Here is a 16696-nt window from a genome sequence, read left to right on the forward strand (position 1 = left end):
ACTTTAGCATCTCTGTGAGACACAGAAGGCTTTCAACTTACTCCATGGTAAACCCATTTGCTGCAATACTTGATGCTGAGAGCAAGTGACATAATTTTAAGAGCAAGAAGGTCCATGTAGAGTGGGAGGGAGGGGAGGTGTAGTTTCTGCGGACAGTTTCTTTGGTCTGTTATTTTTTCACTCTGAAAAAAATTCACTGGTTCAACAAAAATTAAGTTAACAATTTAGTTTAGTTTTTGTGATTTTATAAACTCAATTAGTTTAGTATTACACAAGTAATTTGTGTTAACTTTGAAAGGTTTAATTATGTTGAACCAATTTATTTTTTATCCAAAAGTTGTGGTGATATTTTGTGGTCAAATTATTTGACTTTAGATATTCTAATTTTTTATTTTAATTCAACCCACATCAAAAATGTTAAATATGTCTATGATTTAACCAACTTCTTAAAACTAGTTGAAAACTGATACTAAAACACTTAAATGTAAAAAGTGTAATTTTGTAATGCTGAAAAACACCTTTATTTTAAGTGTTATCCACAAACCCCATGAATAATTTTTTAGAGTGTGGAGGGGAGACCAGTTTGTGTCTTGTGTGAAACCAAATGTCAGTGTTGTTTTAACATAATGTTACCTAACTCACACTCTGACGTCCCGTATGAAACCAAAAGTCAATGTAATGTGATGTAGTCATTACGTAACAAAGACACTTATTTTAATTCAAAACATGATCCTTTTTCTAAACCTAACCAAGTAGTTTTGTTGCCTAGTCTTTTCAAAGCAAAGTCCAAGGGTCATGAAATTTTTGATAAAAGAAAATCAAATAGAGCTTTCAAATCTAAACGTCACCAAATACTTCATTTCTTCTTTGCATGCACAGCTTACTTAGTTTTGTGTTACAACCCCCCATGATGTACCTCACCACTCAGTGAGTGTGTCATGTTTCATATCCAAAGGGCCTTTGAGAGTTTTTGCTGTCTACGCATAAACTCCCTCAGTACATAAACATGCTGACACATACATGTCATGAGCTGACTGAAAACACATTGCTAAACCAAACGGCCCAATGCAGAACACTGGGATACTGAGCCTGCTGAGAGTTAAGAAGCTGGACGGCAGCCAGGACGTCCCAATCAACAAGATGGAATCCAGCCAGATTATCCCCAAGAGCTACATAAATGCCAGAAAAGCCTAGAAAGAGTGAAGGTAACATGGAGTGTACTGTATCCTTCATATTATTGCTGTCAAGTGAGAACCATGTGTCCCCAGTTTTGGCCTGTTTTTTGTATTTGTGTAATCAGTTATGGGCTGAGTTTATGGACTAAGACAAAAATAAATATCCACAAAAATCTATCTCAAAATTACTCCATCAGCCAGCAGTGTGACTCTAAGGATGACATTGTTGGCCAGTGGTTTGGTTCACCACTTATATCAACAATTGAATATACAACAATGAAACATTCATGGTGTTCAGAGGATTACTCCGAATGGTTATCCCATGAATTTTCTTCTAGCACCCACAGCAAGTCAAAATGTTCACTTATCCAATAAAATATCCCAACATCCATTAGATGGATTGTCAGGATGGGTTGAAACAGCTTCTATGATCCCTAAGCATTTAGAGTCATCATCAGGTCAAGAATTTAATTTGTCTAATAGAGTGATGCAGGGATGCCATTTTTTTGAAGGCCAACCTGGAAGTTAGCGTCACCCTGGTACCCCTGACAAAAAGCAAATGGGATTTTTCTATTGGATTTTTAAATATTGCCTAAAATAAGCTCTGCTGCAAACAAAAGTTTATCACTCTGACTTGTTTTGTTTAGCGTGATCATTTTCACAAATGAACATCTCTTTTAAAATTTTTGAAGTGTAAATGCAATCACCAGAAGTAAAAAGCTAACATTAGGCCGTTACTGAACACCGCATGACTTAACGTTGCCACCACAACGAGGCTGTAAAGGTGGTGTTAACAACTGCTGTTAGCAACCACCTTTTTAAAGACACATAAAAGCTTCTCAGTTCACAAACTGGGGTATGTACTGACGTATTTTATGCCATAAAAGGTACAATCGGGTTATGTGCAATCAAGAAAGGTGCAATAGAGCTAAGTGCAATAAGTTTAGGTACATTTGGGTCATGTGCAATCAAGTAATGGGATAATGTAAAATCTGGGGTGCTGGTAATTCTCTTTTCTTGTCATGGTCACTGATGATTTGATGCACTGGAGTTACTTTTTGTTTCCCCTGTATTTATTTGTCACTGAAATTATTTGTGTATGTGTATTTATCGTTAAGTTTGTATTTTGTTCCTTTTTGTGTATTTCCTTGTATTGATTTTCTTCATTTTCTTCTATGTATTTTTCTCGTACAGTATGCTTCTTTTATGAACAACAACCTGCCTTAGGGAAAACAGATGGAAATTAGCCTCGGCTATAATCTGGCATATTTACGTTTTGTATAATGTTCATTAATATGCTCTGTCCCTAATATAAAAATAAATAAAAAAATAAAAAATAAATAAAACAAAATGTGGGAGTCTCTTAAGCTTCTACTAACCACAGACCTTTTTTCAGATATCTAACCAAAAACCCATTAAAAATAAACATCGACTTTGTGACAAGGAAACTGAAAAAGTGCTAAAATGCAAATTTATGTCCAGACTCTTCCCTGCACCACTCGATACATTGGTTTATGACCAAATACCTGCAAAACAAATACCATCAGCCGCGGCTGTACTTAAGAATACTTTATCAATGCCCAAGGGGAAATCACATCATTTGTTCTTTGTCGCATATGCACAGGTCTGAAATACACACACACACACACACACACACACACACAAACAGAACTCAAACATGCATTAAATGGAAGGATGTCAGAGAGAGGGGGCTGCCTTGGAAGGGCACCCTGAGCAGTTTGGGGTTGGGTGCCTTGCTCAGGGATGTCTCAGTGGTGCCCAGGCGTGCTCCATGTGTGTCTGGATGGGGACTGCACTGCCCTATGGACTTAGCTACTGTTGCCCTAAAAGTCATTCCTTCGAGCCAGATTTGAACCAGCGACCTAAGGATGCCCACTTTAGCCACTACAGTCCTCCGCTCTACCAACTGAGCTATCGAAGGGAGTGCTAACGTGCTCTGTGCTTTCTGAAACATGCATCAATTGCCCCGCATGCATAGCATTTGACATCTCTGCATTTCCAAAGCTCCAAGCTGTCAATATGGCCCAGGACGACACTTATGTACACATCTGTGTCTGACGCCAGAAGTCACTGCCCAAGCGTTGCTATTCGGCAACTTCAGAATAAGACTAATTTGCACAGGAAACACTACTGTACAAACTGCTGAAACGAATGTGGCCTCATATGGCCCAGACCACCTCTGAATGTGATCAGATCTCAAGACACACTGAGGATGCATTGGGTGTATTAACACCTGTAATTAGAGCTGTTCAACTGTGATCCTATGATCCAGGACACATGTTAATATCAGGTGTAAACAGGGCCTTTGTTTTCTCATGGCTAACCTGGCAGTTTGATTACAATCTGTCTGATTACCTCATTACATGTGTTTTGTTTTGCTGTTTTTAGAAAGTTGGCATTAAAGTCGGGCTTCTGAGTACGACCATCTCCATCATTCTACATTTTTGTATTGCTTTCATATTCAGGCTGGTCTCTGAGTTCAAATGGGGGAAGATACAGAATCTCCCCTGTTGAACTGAGATCTTCATATGACTTTCCCCCCTAAGAGTATTGGGTACCGTGGCAGTGCTCAGGAGGCCAACTGGCACCTCTCCACCTACCAGTCCACAATCCTCATTTAGTCTGAATGGGGACTGTAACCGGCAACTGTCTGGTTCTCAAGCCAAGTCCATATGAACTGAGCTACTGCTCCCCCAAAACTCTCTCCTTCGAGCCGGATTTGAACCAGCGACCTAAGGATAACTGATTCAACCACTACAGTCCTCCGCTCTACCAACTGAGCTATCGAAGGGAGTAATTATAGTCCCTGTGCTTCTGTACACACTGCCAAAAAGTGAATGTATTGGGTGCATTGACAACTGTAATTAGTGCTGTTCCTTTGTGACTAACTTAACTTGTATTACCCATAATGGAACTGAATGTGTAGCCACCAGAGGCCCCGTGCTTCACAGTCAGGGGTGGACCAGGGTACTGGGTGCATATTGGATGCCTTTGCTAAAGGGCACCTCAGCAGTGCCCAGGAGGCCAAATGACACCTTTCTGGCTACCAGTCCTCAGTCAGTCTGAACAGGGACTGTAACTGGCAACCTCCCGGTCCCAAACCCAAGTCCCTGTGGACTTACTACTGCTGCCCAAAAGTCACTCCTTCGAGCCGGATTTGAACCAGCGACCTAAGGATACCTGGTTTAACCACTACAGTCCTCCGCTCTACCAACTGAGCTATCGAAGGGAGTATAGGCTTTTGTTCCTGCTGTGTCAGTGTGAGTGCTTTCTGGCATAAGCATCAATTGTGTCACACATGCAGCATTGTGCCATCACTAAGCTCCTAAGCTCCAGGCTGTCACTATGGCCCAGGACAACACTTCTGTATGCACTGCTGAGGGTGAATGTGGCCTCATGGCAACAAGTGGCCCAACAACTACCTGTTGGTATTCAGTACAGGTAAATATCAGTGTGCTAACAGGCTAAACTAAAATGATAAACATGGAAAACATCAGAAAGTTAGCATTGTCATTGACAGCATGTTTGCATGCTGACTCGCTCAAAGCACCACTGGGCTGAAGTATAGCCTCACAGAGACTCTGAATAATCTTGGTGAAACCCTTTCTGACAAAGACACTTTGTAAAGAAACATTTGCGGGCAGAAGTATGTAATTTGTGCAGCTCTCACACTGGTCAGATACATTACAGTCTAGTTATCTAATTTGATACTGATACTTAGAAGAGGTTATGGTCAGTTTTGGTTCAGAGGCAGAGAACCAGGGACAACGTGAAAAGAGGCAGAGAGAGGAAGATGGGGGCAGTCCAGTGTGGTGTCTGTAAAACAGCTGTATTTCATTTGGACTGTGAGTCAGTCAAAGAAAAAAAAATCTCAACACTTATTCCCTTATTCCATGTACCTGCCATTAGACTAGCCTGCATGCCCTGTCTCACTCCTGGCTGGCAGTGGAAACTTCCATAGCAACACAAAGAAAGCCTGTACAGACTAGAGCCTTTTTGTGTGAAGACCCTTTGTGCAGAGTGTTAATGCTATGTTATATACAGTAACTGGGTGGCAACCACAGCAGTATGTGGTCACAAGCCAAGAACCAGTAGTTGCACAGGCAGGCCATGCCTCTCTGCTCCACCTGGATGGAGCCTGGCAGATTAGAATGCTGCCAAATGCTGCATTTTCGTCTCACGTTTCCAGAGGAAACGGACATTTTTCTTTTAAGTGGTCACGCTACTCTTTGGTATCTGTCCACAAACTGTCATAACTACAATTACATCTAAATGTGGCTCAAGTTATAGTTTGTAATTTCCATAAACAGCTTTACTGAAACAGTTCAGATAAAAGAAACTGTCTCAACAAACCAGAACACATACAAGCAAACACATGAATGTATATAAAGGAAACCACACTGGTTCACTGAGGATGAAATACAATTTTCAGAGACAAACAGTAATCATCTTTTTCATATTCCCATGACAAATTAAATTAGCTTAATATGTCTCATTGTGGTAACCCACTTAAATAAAGGCCTTCAATAAATATTCAGTTTAGCAATTGCTAACATGTTGGCATTGTTCCCTACCGTCTTTTATTTAGTGTGTAAAGGCTCAGACACACTTTCAGTATTGAACATCTATGGACAGCTGTGGTCACACGGACTTAGTTCTGTTCATAGAACAATTAAAGATCATCATCCTCTAGCAGTAAATGGGAGGGCTTTTAAGCGAGCTTACCATCATCCTACTGCCGACATCAGGTCGGAGTGAAACTTAGAAGATGCTGCAGGGTCTGAAGTAAACTTCTGTTGAATATCCAACTTCAAAACTAACTTCACTGTGGTGAGGTAGTTGCGTCCGGCTTGACCGCAGTGTGCTGGACTGGACTTGAGTGTGGAACAAGGAAACTGGAGCATGCACAGTTGATACGCTTGCTATGCATTCAGTCCACACTGTCACAAAAAAAAATACACGAAGCACAGAGATATCTGCATTGGTCTCCGTGTAGACCCTTGTGAACAAAGGTTAATGATGACATTTATGTTGCGCAGACCACAGTGGATCCTTGTGCACACTTAGACACTGAACTTATAAACTGGCCCTTAGCATGCTAACACTTGCTAATTAGCAGTTACCACAAAGTACAGCTGAGGCTGATGGGAATATCATGTGTAAAAGTAGTCAATGACAGCACTAGACTAACTGAAGTTTTGACCTCAGGTGAGAAGTCATGGGGTCACAAAAGTCATTGAGATTCATCCGTCAGTGACCGTGTATGTTTGTGCAAAATTTCACGGCCAAAAGATGTTGAGATATATTTCAGTCAGTATGTTTACATGCACAGTTAAGTCGAGCTACAGTTGTAGCACAACTAGGCCATTTAATTGGACTACTGTCCTCGTCATAGTATACAAGCACACAAGATGAATCGATTTATTGACTGAAATATGTCTCTCTTCTGTCATGACAATAGGTGGCTATATGCCTATTTTATGCTCGTTAGTATTGGACCATTTTCCAGTTGACCTATTACGTCATGACCAAACAATCGAGCTTCATCCAGCTGTGCCAACACTTTTTTGATCAGGTCGCCATTCAGTGTTTTCCTCCCATATTAGAAATATCTAACTCTTTCAGCTGACACAGCATGAATTGTATCGCCTCATCTGTCCAAAAATGCAAGGCTCTGGATGTAGATTTCACCATGTTGTTACCAGCTTCTTCGTCTGTTACGCATTTAATGCTATTTGACTTTAAGGTCAAAGCCTGGAGCAGAAACTGTGGAGCATGCGCAGAGTGCCTAGGCCAATTTGGGTCCAATTGACTGTATACATGCAGGAATAATTTGACTTCCTATCGCATTATCTGGTAGTCCAACTTTGATAAATTCAATTTAGTACGATTTCAGTCAGACTAACATGTTTACATGTATTTTAAACGTCCTGTTTTAGTCCGGCTAACACAATAAAGTGATTTTCTCTAATGTTATGTAAATGTACTGAGTCTGGACCAAAGTGGTGGACGGTTGTTTAGCAGACAGCTTGTCTTTCACCCACTCCAGAGTTTGGTTTTGTTACTTCCTGTCAGCAGATGTGTCCAAGTTCTACACTTGAATCGAAATAAACAATCTCTTTTGCAATACGCTACAACTAGGACAACTAATACTGATGTAATTGTGCTTATTTATCTTGCCTAATGCAGCTTGGGCTTGCACAACTGAGAAGCGACATCAGTCATGCAGCAATGTTGAACCTTTAACTGAGCTAACAAGGTGTGCTGGGGTCGCTCTGTCCCCCTCTGGCCCTTAAAGCTACCCCAGTATTAACAGTCGCCAACTGGAATGTTAACAAGTAAACACTCTCCAACAGGGGAAGTTACCACTGAGACAAATTACTAAGACATTAGGGTCCTTGAATTGCTGAGCTGGCCTGGGCCGTGTTTTTTTCACCCTCTGCTAACAGGTTTATGACACTTTAAATTGGGCCCCGGTCCTCTAGAACATCTGGACCTTGTTACAGTGGAGCCGAATCAAAGGACGCATGCAAACATTTGATACATAATCCCTTCATGCCAAGCATCATACCAATAAGGGGACTAAGTGTTTTTTATTTTGCCTTCTGTGAGCTATTTTGGGTGTTTTTATAAGAAACCCTCTCAGTGGTGCTCATGATGAGTAAGGAGATCAGCGGTTTGCAGTACGTTGGGTTGTCTAAATAAAAAAAAAAAAACATATAGATGGCTGCATGTCTGAACAGGATGAGATGCCCTCATTACACATACTGTACACACGCACACACACATCGCCTAAAGCTGACCAAGCTGAAGAGTGTCCTTTGAAGGCCTCGGCCACAGACTATAACAACAACACCATACTGGGACATACAGTACGATGTGGGCCGGTGTCTCTGGAAAACAACCTCTTCAACATGTTATCATCCCTGAAGTCTTCCACAAAATAGGCCTGTAAAAATGTGCTTAGAGACTGTACAGAAATGAACAGGGGGTTAGAGGGGTCCTTTAGTGAAGGAAAGGTAACTGAAGTTTTGGGGAGAGCAGGGTGGGATCTTTTAACGTGTTCTCATCCCAGATTCATTCTTGTCTTGTGAGATTTAATGGCATTTTGTTTTAATGTTTAACACCGTGCTTTTTGAAAGAACTGACCGGAAAAAATGTCTTCCGACACAATATGTGACTCAGGCATCATGTAACTGACTTGAGACACAGTCAGACATCTGATCTCGTACATGTCAGGCTGTGCATTTGATTGAATAATTAAATTCATATATGCAGTATTTTCATTGAGTGGGATCCCGGACCCTTCACTCATTCTGCAGCTGTAATAACCATTGACCTAGCAGCTCTTTATTCATAAATAGATTGGCTGGAATGGAGTGTCAAAAAAAGTAAAGGGACAGTTGACCCCAAAATCAAAAATACACTTTTTTGCTCTTATCTGTCATGCTATTTATCAGTCATCACTATTTTATCAGTATCACTATTTTCAACCGTATCACTGCACAAAAGGAAGCGTGCATCTACTCATGGCAAGGATGCAGATTTTGTTTCAATATTGAGGGAGACATACATCAAACTGGGGGGTAGGAGTCTTTCTACAGGAGATTTTGAGCATCAAACATTTAATTTCCTGCATTCTGGTGAATTTTTATGCACCAGTTTGTTCCTTTGCTCCATCACAGGTCCTCTAATATATCCATTGTCCATATCCAAAATTCATTCATTTTCTGTAACTGCTTATCGAGAGGCGGGGTACACCCTGGACAGGACGCCAGACTGTCACAGGGCCGACACATAGAGACAGACAACCATTCATACTCACATTCACACCTACAGGCAATTTATTTCACCTATTAGCCGAAGCTGGGGGAAGCTGGGGTGCCTGGAGAGGGCCCACGCTGACTAGTCAAAAGCCATGCCCATCACCACCTGTTTTGTTTTGTTTTGTTTTGTTTTTTACGTCAGATTACATTTTCCCTGCAAAGTTAACATGACTGCAAGTCCCTAAAGTACGCTGGTGTGTTTCTGAGCAGTTGGAAGTTCCTTGGAAGTTGAATAATAATAAGAGAGAAACATTTGGAAATGATGAACGGTGGTATATCCGTTGACCTAACCGTGCAAAAGGAGAAAAATGGCATCCTTCTGTGGAACTGAGCTCACTGTCGAGGGAAAATATTTTTGGCGTATTTCTTGCTAACTGTGCAGGCTGTTTTTTTTTTCTCCATAGTGCTAAAAAGCACAAACACTGCCTAATTGGTAGAGAAAACAGTTAGGTGACCTATTAAAACTGGGATTCAGATCCAATGAAGCAGTGAACATGGAGTTGATTAGATCTGATTTTGTCATCCCATCTGTGCTTGGTTAGAAGAAGACTGACTGTGACAAATGGCTCCTATATCGTAATCTCAAGAGACACACTTTTAAGCACGCAAGTGTTCCTCATAAACATAGTTAGGCCACTGTGTTGGAGATACTTTGCAGGGCAGGATTGGATATCAAAAAAGTCTTAGTGTTCCTGTCAGCAGTTTCCATCAGAGACAAAACTCCAGGTTCAATGTGTGTCTACTGGTCTCATGAGTTACATCTGTAGCCAGGAATGTAATGTAGGTCCACCGTGAGCTAGCAAACAGACAGTGTTGGCAGGCAGGAATTTTTTAATGTAATTGAGAATTAATATTCCCAAGGAAAACTGTAAAATGTAACTCAAATAGCACCTGCATCTACAGTGTTAAAAAAAGAATGCTTTTAAAGCAGGCACATGCAAGTATGTACACTTATCCAAACACACTGAGGACTTATTAATTTACCGTAAGCTATATTTCATCTCCAAAATCACACATCTCTCATCACTTGTCCTTCTAAATAATGATTATGCATCTTTATGGTTACAAAGACTGATTATTTTTGAAATTTATATGCCTGTGCTGTAAAACTGGACCTGAACCAACAATGACTTGGAAAACCATTAATTTAGTCTTGAGCTGAGAAGAGACGATACAACATTAATGTGCCATGATTCTAATAAACAGTCCAGCCTGAAAATCCATTATTACATAAGTGAATGCAAACAAGTACAACATTTTTATGAATCATAAGTCTCTTTCTCTAAAGGGACTAAAACTTGAGGTTTTAACTCAAGTCGAGGTTTGAAAAATCCATGTAGTTCCTATTCTTGTGCACTATAAACTAATGTATAGTACTGTGTGTGCAGCACTGGACATGCCAAAGTTTTCACCCCTATATGGAACATCAACATTTCCAACTAAAATGCAGGACATTAACATTAAGAAAATGTGCTCCTTAAAATCAGACGTTTCAATAACCCTCATTCACGTCCATGAATTTAGAAAAACATGGAAGCCATAAACTGACTTTATTGGCCTGAGAGGAGAACTAGAGACCCCCTGGCTTCTGCTGCTCATGTTCCAGTGTTGGCATGCTGGAATGAGGTAATTTCAAGTAAAACAGGACCATGAGAACCTCAGGGAGAGGGAGAAGAGGGGGTTGGTCATTGATCCTCGCATTCACCATGTCAGTCACATTACATGAACATCTAGTCTTATGACTTGTTAGAATGTGCAATATACATTCTTCTGTGTTCACTGTGAGTGTAGGGGCACAATTATGCTAACAGCCAAACTGGCCTTGAATAGAGGTTGAAGACAGAAGTTGGCTAACATACCATAAACAAGAGTTTGACTGAAGATATTACAAAACTGAATAAGTACAAAAACAAGCAAACTGGATTCACCAAAGTATACGCTAACTGTTACTAGTTACTACTAGTAACAATATACAGTACAACCTGTGAAATATCAACATTTCATGCCTATAAAAAGTGTAACAAACTTAGAGTTTGTTAGAGTAAAAGTAAAAACAGTAAATACATAACAATAACTCTTGTAACTGATATGAATGCTAACAAATGTGGCAGGATGACAAGTCCAGCTATTACTGTACAAAAAACGGAAATGGAAAGTGTTTTGGATAGTTAATACTTTTGAGGTTAATATGGGAACCTAAAGCAAAGCCAAAATGTAGCCTTGTGTAATATCTTGAAAAAACTAAATCAACAACTAAATTAAACCCCTATAATAATCTGAATTACCACCTTACGGTTTAATGCATCTGCCAACCAATCAAGCTATACTTTACATTCATGCCTGTCCAAAGTCATATGGCAGTAGACAATGCTTCAAGTGTGGATGTTGCTGCAAAGAAGCAACAAATTTTAAACATGGATGCTTCACACACCTTCAGTGCGTCAGAAGAAAAGATCTATACAATAACCACAATTTCAAAGTGGACGGCCAAGATTAGCGTCACCAGTTCATTATTCTACTTAACGTCTCTCCTTCTGTCCTGAGTTGAGTTGACGTTGAGTAATAGCCAGAAAAGGATTTTGGATATTATGATGATCCAGGAGTACACCCCCTCCTGCTCCCTGTATTTCCTCTGCTGGTCTCCTGACCATCCCCACCTCACTCCTCTGCACCATGGGTGCCAGGGCTTTCAGCTGCACTGCCCCTAGGCTCTGGAATTCCCCCACACACCCGACAGTCTGACAGCATAACATCCTTCAAAACCCATCTCAAAACCCACCTATTCAAGCTGGCTTAGGCATTTTAACCCTGACTGTACCCTGACCTTTGGCCATTGAACCTCAAATTATACTAATTTAATCACTGAGTTCATTGTAACTGCCAAATTCGAGGAAATTCCCTCAAGGCTTTCTTGAGATGTTGCATTCCCGAGAATAAAAACAGAGTGTTGAGTTCAAGTGGACATTTGAGCCAAATTTAAAGAAATTTCTTCCAGGCATTCTTTAGAAATCTCATTGACAAGAGTCGGATGGAGGCAAGGTCACAGTGACATTTGACTACCAAAATCCTTTCAGTCCATCATTGAAGCCCAAGTGGACGTTTGTGCCAAATTTGAAGAAATTCCATGCAATCATTCTTGACATAGCATGTTCCCAAGAATGGGACGAATGGACAACCCGAAAACATAACATCCGCTCACGGTCACAAAAGGCTCCTTGTAAAAATTTCAGTTAGCCAAACTTAAAATACAGCTCCTATGTATGTAACTATGCCAGTAGGGGTTGCTATAGCAACTGAAACAAACTGCTGCTGGTGGCAGGATACATGTTTGTTCATACATTTTGTTCTTGGTTCATAAAACCAGCTTATCAATGCCAAACTGTCCCCAGATGAATAATTATCTTATATTATCTTCCATGGGGGGCCACATTTTGCGCGAGGGGACGCATTTGCGCATATGCGCAATGGATGCGCACATGCCGTGAGGCGCGCGTAAAATCAGCTCGAGGAAGGAGAAGAGACCTGACCGCCCATGCGTCGCTGCAATGATTGACAGCACTTGACATCTGAACAATAAGAGGGGTGTGCTGGCAGGCACTTGCAGAGCTGCAGCAGGTGAAGAGTTGCCGACATGTCGTCCAAAAGAGCCTCAGGAGTATGTGCGGGGAAGGCAGGGCGGGCGGGCTCCACGGAGGGGGAGACCCAAGCCTCAGGGGTATGTGCGGGGCCGGGAGGTCGGATGCTCCCAAAGAGGGGAGAGGGGGAAATATAGCTAAATGAGATGAAAATAGAAAAAAATGTCTCTGTATTTTATTTCTGTTTTCAGTGTTTAATTAAGGTGGGAGAGGCGGAGGGCTGAGGGAGATCGCACGCCTCCAGAGAGGGGAGAGGGAGAAATATAACAAAATAAGATTACATAGGAAAAACCTGTCTCCCTCTTTTATTTTATTTTCAGTGTTTAATCAAGGGTGGGGGATTGAGGTGGTGGAAGTTAATTTCTTTTGATGAGTAATTGATGGCTATTTGTGACTCAGATTTGTTTATTTTATTTATTTCAGTTTGAAGTTATTTTTATTTAATATTTATTTATTTATTTCAGGTTGAATTTTTTGTTTTATTTGACTCATACAGCCAAACTACTGTATCTACAGTACATTTGTTATTGCCAGCAAAGGTTGTCAAGTTAAATGGCAAGTTGTTGTACGGTCATTTTGTACCTATGATACATTTGGGATGGGGGTCTCCAAATAAAATTTCACTTAGGGCCCCAGTTTGGTCAGGGGCAGCCCTGCCTGTCGTGGCCAGCACCGGCTGATCAGGTTTGGCTCAAGAACGCAATGTCAATCCTCAAAGCACCTCTCCAATGTGAGAGTTGCTTCATAGCTAAGTGATGTAGTCTGCCAACACATGAAACATGGCCATTATAAAACAAAACACATGGGACAAGCACTGGCCATTCCAATGACAAATCCCACATTAAATGTAAGACAGTTTCCGTCACTGGTTTAAGTCATTCACAGGGTTAGGCAATGTGCACAAGTGGGTCTAGTAAAATAAGAGGTTGTGGGATGTTGTATTTTTGGGCTGAAACCTCCATGTAGCAATGTGCCATGCCCTTGATGTCATTATTTCTCAAGAACCCATTTTTGTCCAACTCATTTTCCTTAACCAGGAAAAATGTGTCACTCTGTTTGTGAAATGTGGATTACACAAGTGTGATCAATATCAAACAAATCTATAATAATTGAAACCATGCTGGTCTGACGAAAGATTTTATTTATAATGGCTCCCACAGTGAAACCTCACAGAGAACTATCTGTGCCTTGGAAGACATTTAAAAATCCGACGCAGTGAGATCAATCAAAAGGCCTGACTCTAATCTCTACCTCACCACAACAACATGAACACAAATAAACTGAGAGATATTTTGTCATGCGGATTAAGAATATATCATTACACATTCATGAGAACCCAAAACCACTGCTCGGGTGCCAAGCTGAACACTGGAGTTAACTCCACGGACCATCTGTGCAGTTGGGTTTTCGTGTGGTCACGCCTGCTGGGTGGGCCTCCGTGGAAGTACTTAAGATACTGAATCAGCAACAATCATCACCCAGCCTGATCATCATAAGCCCAAGTCTATGCTGCTCTCCATCCCATCATCGTACACCAGTTTCAAGCTTCATCGCCAGTAGAGCCAATAAAATCCCACAGTGTGGACCCTGCCAGCCGTCCAGCCAAGTCTGGTTTTACTTTTGGGGTAAGATGCTGCCCACAGAGAGGGTGGTCTAACTTCCAGCTCAGGCTAGTGTAGCCGCACTGCGGTCCATGTTGAAACTAGTGTTTATGTAATGTATAATTTAAGTCAGTTTTTATCAGTAGATGCCATAATCCAATTATTCAAAGTACAACAAAAATAACACATTTTCTTACTGGTGCTGGTGCTATGTAGTCATGCAGACTGTGACTTGCATCTGCTGGTTTGAAGAAATCCCCTCTGAGGTTTTTATTGCTGTCCACTACAATGACTACTAAAAAAAGTGCTCTCAGCCTGGTTCATGACCTCTGAAAACAACTAAACATATCAGAATCTCGAGATTGAGCATGTCAATTTCCTGTGCCAAAGCCAGATATATAGCATCAGAAAAAATGGCCACAAAAATTACAACAAACTTGGATGTGATTATACAGGTTGTAGATCTTGATCTACATAACAGACGTTAAGCTAACTGCTCCTAGCTATAGCTAACCACTTCTGTGTTGAATCTGAACAGCGTCAAAAATGGCCAACATGTCAAACTGAATAATGAGGTGGGATTGTGCTCTTCCTGAGCCTCTCAGTGCTGGCCTGGTGTAACTGGTACCTTCTTCCTGACCTCAACAGGGAGACAAGGCTCTAATGTGTGTGGTTGGGATCTTTAATGATTCTTCTGGTTGATTCTTGCAGCGACTGGTGTAAACATCCTTCAGGCAGGGTTGAGCAGTGCCTTTGGTATGTTCAGCCAAACAAACCACTCTTTGTAAGGTCTTGCAGTCCTGTTTGGTTATGTTTTCGTACCAGGCAGTGATGTTCCCTGTCAGGACTCTCTTGATGGTGAGGCTTGTAGAAATTCCTCTGTACTTGAGGGGATACCTTGAATTTCCTCAGGCATCTGAGTTGAAACAGTCTCTGCCTTGCCTGACACCAAGGTACTTAAAGCTATGCACCCTCTCCACCAAGGACCCCTGGTTATTAGGGGGGCATAGTTTCTTCCCTGCCTCTTCCCAGGGTCCACTATTATATCCTTAGTTTCGGGGGTGGGTTGTTGTCCTGAAACCATCGGGTCAGATTCTCTTCTTCTTTCAGGTAGGCGTTTTCATTGTTATCCGTGATCAGGCCCAACATAACTGTGCTGTTAGCAAACTTGATTACGGTGTTGGAGCATCGGCAGATTATAAAACAGTGGGCCCCTGGGCACAGATAGGAGAGAGAATGACAGATGTTGTTTTGTGTCTCTTTGCAGTCATTATGCATCTTTTTGTGGTTGCTCTTAGTCTGATCCAGGTCGGTACGTGTCTCTCTTTAATTGACATTTCGCAGATGAAGGTCAGGGCCTGACACTTTGGGCCCCTAGGCCTGTGGCTGATCAGCCCATTCAGTAATCCATTCATGTGATGGAGTTGGAAGTGGCCACACAGTCGTGCGTGTGCAGGGAGTACAGCAGGGGACTCAAAATACAGCCCTAGCGTGCTCCGCTGTTAAGGATGAGGGTGGAAGAGGTGTGTCTGCCCACTCTCATCATCTGGTGTCTGCCTGTCAGGAAGTCAAGGATCCACATGCGCAGTGTGGAGTTTGATCCCAGGTAGGCCTACTTGAGCTTTGTGACCAGCCTGGAGGCTCCTGGAGGAGCCGGTGGTGAATGCTAAATTGTAGTCAATGAACAACAATCTTACACAGCTTTCTTTCTTTTCCAGGATAGATAGGGGGTTGTGGAGGATGTGTGCTATCTGGAATGGTAAGCAAACTGTAGTGGGTCCAGTGTGCTGGTAAGTGACGAGAGGATGTAATCCTTAACCAGCCATTCAAAGCACCTCATCACTACAGGGGTGAGGGCCACTGGGCAGTAGTCATTCAGGCAGGCTGGTTGGTTGTGTTTTCTTGGGCACAAGAATTTGGTGGTCTTCTTGAAGCATGTGGGTATGACAAACTGAGCCAGGCCCAGCTTGAATTATTTTTATAAACAGTGGCGCAAGATGGTCGGAAGATAGTTTGAAGACCCATCCACCGATACCATCTGGCCCCACTGCTTTGCCAGTGTTCATGTGCTTGAAAGCCCTCCTGCCCTCCTTTCAGTCAGGACCAATTTAGTCAATATTAATTTTGCCGGTATGGCTCTGTTCTTGGGCCTCTCTGCCTTTACTTGGGCCGACACAGAAAGCCTCTTCCACAGCCTACGTGGAAAGCATAGGGCAAAGTGACCACACCTTTTCTGCCCTTCCACGTGCCTACGTGGAAAGCCTATGGCGGAGAGAGCACACCTCTCTGCTCTTCAAAGCCCTTACGTGGAAAGCCTTAAGGCGGAGAAAACACACCTCTTTGCCCTTCTACTTGCAAACAAGGAAAGCCTGAGGCAGAGAGAGCACACCTCCCTGCCCTTCAATATGTCTACATGGAAAATCTAAGGCAGGGAGAGC

General features: G+C 41.9%; 1 protein-coding gene and 2 non-coding genes across 3 annotated transcripts in view; all 3 read right to left on the reverse strand.

The window, feature by feature from the left end:
- Positions 1-16696, reverse strand: part of LOC125902001 (collectin-12-like) — a 67944-nt gene that overhangs the window by 35087 nt on the left and 16161 nt on the right. The gene's annotated exons all lie outside the window — the stretch shown is intronic.
- trnay-gua (transfer RNA tyrosine (anticodon GUA)) lies at positions 3901-3987 on the reverse strand. Its single transcript is given in 2 exon segments — positions 3901-3936; positions 3951-3987. It is a non-coding gene; the product is annotated as a tRNA-Tyr (tRNA).
- Positions 4339-4425, reverse strand: trnay-gua (transfer RNA tyrosine (anticodon GUA)). Its single transcript is given in 2 exon segments — positions 4339-4374; positions 4389-4425. It is a non-coding gene; the product is annotated as a tRNA-Tyr (tRNA).

This window comes from Epinephelus fuscoguttatus, linkage group LG15 (assembly GCF_011397635.1).
Source record: "Epinephelus fuscoguttatus linkage group LG15, E.fuscoguttatus.final_Chr_v1".
Classification (NCBI taxonomy): Eukaryota; Metazoa; Chordata; class Actinopteri; order Perciformes; family Serranidae; genus Epinephelus; species Epinephelus fuscoguttatus.